Source organism: Limulus polyphemus, unplaced genomic scaffold (genome assembly GCF_000517525.1).
Source record: "Limulus polyphemus unplaced genomic scaffold, Limulus_polyphemus-2.1.2 Scaffold10262, whole genome shotgun sequence".
Classification (NCBI taxonomy): Eukaryota; Metazoa; Arthropoda; class Merostomata; order Xiphosura; family Limulidae; genus Limulus; species Limulus polyphemus.
This window is the reverse complement of record NW_013675872.1, coordinates 18,539-21,402: the sequence shown is the minus strand read 5'-3', so window position 1 is coordinate 21,402 and position 2,864 is coordinate 18,539.

Sequence of the window (2,864 nt, the reverse complement as noted above, 5' to 3'; positions counted from 1 at the left end):
ATATTAAGTGAACTCTCCAACCCCGTCCCCTCATAATATTAAGTGAACTCTCCAACCCCGTCCCCTCATAATATTAAGTGAACTCTCCAACCCTATCCACGCATAATAAGCATGGAAATAACTTCCTCATGTCCACACATAAATTAGGCTTATGAAACGAAATAATTTACTGACATTCATGATACACAAGTTATCCGCCATGGATCTCTAGGATTCAATCAAACAACATTGAACGTTCGATATATAGAAATACACTGGGTTGGGCAAGAGCTATTAGTTAACGTGTAGGGCTGCGCATCGGAAGGTACAAGGCTCGAGTTGCTTAACACACACACACACACACACACACACACACACACACACTGTATTTTCGGCTGTATAAGGATGCTATAATTGTGAAGCCAGTCTCGCTATTCGGTTACACAGTTGTCGCATACGAGGCTGGTGCTGTTGACCAATTGCATTCCTTCCAGTCAACATTTCCTAATTAGGTACGGTTAAGCCTGAACCTTAAATATTTTTGATTTGGTCGTTTAACCGATGTGTCACGGGTAGGAAAAAAAGACCCATTAGAAATAATTAAAATATAAAGTTTTATAACGTAAAACATTTCACACAAAACATAAATTACACTGTGAATTAAATAAAAGCTAGCCAAGAATAATGCCTGTGAAACTTCAGAGAGAGGCTACACTGATAACAACCAACACAGAAATAGCCGTAAGATGGCTTTCATTAGTTAAGAAACACTCGTTTAATAATAAGAAAAATGACTTCTTTATTTGCACAAAATGTCCGTTTATTTTGTGTCTTATTTTGAAGAAAAAATCAAAATAACTGGACAACTGATTTACAAAACGATATACATTTTCAAGCTGAACTATACAAAACATCTGTAAAACAGCGCGTTGCGGGCAGCAGTGTACAGAAAATTGAGTTAGTTTAACAAAGTTATATAACAAATAAATGTTACATGGCATCACAATAATACTGGCAATGATTATACGCCGGTGCCGAAGAGGCCTTTCGTTTAATACCAGAGTCCATCAAGAGTTGTGTAATATGAAATGAGTTGTCTCATCAAGGACTAATATATATATATATATGTCAAATATCTTTTTTTCTTTTTTCACCAGAGGTTAAATTGAAAAGAGAATATGTGACGTAGCTTAGCGATGAATTCTAGTGTTACAGAAAACTCTCTACGGCAGCGACACACAGTGGAGGAATTACAACTGAAAAACTGTTGAAACACTGATCACAGGAACTTTGTTCTGGACCAATGAAAATGGATGTTGTTCAAATTACTATCAGTTTTATTAAAACACAATATCAGACCTACACCCAGATAATAGGCAATTGTACAAGCATATTTGTTTGTAAAGTATTCATTTCATGGCTATATTCAACACCTTTTTTGGCACGATAATCTTGAATACTTTGTACAGAATATCTTCAGGCTAATATTCATCTATAAAATATTTTCTTGACCATATTCAACAGTTATCTGTATTTTGTTTGCATGACTGTATTCGGTAATTTTATCCATTTATATATATATTCAACACCTGTAGGTGTAACACATTCCAGAACAGGAGCTGATCAGTAGAATCTTTTTCATCTTATCCTGGAATTATAATTTTCAGCTGTTTATCTGTGACTAAAAGAAATTCAAAGTTGCATTCAAAGTTGCATACAAAGTTGTTTCCAGGTTACAGATATCTTTGAATTATTTGGTCGAAACGTTACGATAAATTATCTAGGGTGTAGATAAAGCTGCATTATTTGGTCGAAACGTTACGATAAATTATCTAGGGTGTAGATAAAGCTGCATTATTTGGGCGAAACGTTACGATAAATTATCTAGGGTGTAGATAAAGCTGCATTATTTGGGCGAAACGTTACGATAAATTATCTAGGGTGTGGATAAAGCTGATTTATCTGGGTGACTCGTTTAGCTATCTGACTTGTCCACAAGTTGCATTATGTTGATGATACGTTAAGCTAAATGACTTGTTTATAAAGCTGCATTACCTGGGTGACTCGTTATCTGACTTGTCTATAAACCTGAATTATGTGGGTTGGTTGTAGTTGAAACTTGCTTTACAGCAATGATTTAAACCATATATACCACAACTGTTACTTAGATACTGCAAGGTGAATAATATAGTTATATTCAATAGAAAGGTAAAAAAATCAATAACGTTTCAAGATTGTCAGGACACCAGGAATAGATACTGGTTACAATGATCGACAAATAACACATCGGGTGTGAAAGGTACATTTTAAAAACAATGGGATAAATATAGTAGAAAAACTAATTCATAAATAGTATAAGGCTTATAAAACACCTCAAGAACAGTTTTTCAGAATGCGATAACGTCCTATATTCCGTTTTTACAAAGTTTTTTCAGATTTCATTTCTTTGTGTAGCAATAAGTAGGACGTGAGAAAAACAGAAATTTCCAAAAAGGGTTAGTTGGATAAGTTCGACATCGAGTACATCTCATGAAGCATCTTCTGCTAGTATTTTGAAAAAGGGTTAGTTGGATAAGTTCGACATCGAGTACATCCCATGAAGCATCTTCTGCTAGATTTTCAAAAAGGGTTAATTGGATAAGTTCGACATCGAGTACATCTCATGAAGCATCTTCTGCTAGATTTTGAAAAAGGGTTAGTTGGATAAGTGCAACATCGAGTACATCCCATGAATCATCTTCTGCTAGATTTTCAAAAAGGGTTAATTGGATAAGTTCGACATCGAGTACATCCCATGAAGCATCTTCTGCTAGCTTTTGAAAAAGGGTTAATTGGATAAGTTCGACATCAAGTACATCCCATGAAGCATCTTCTGCTAGCTTTTG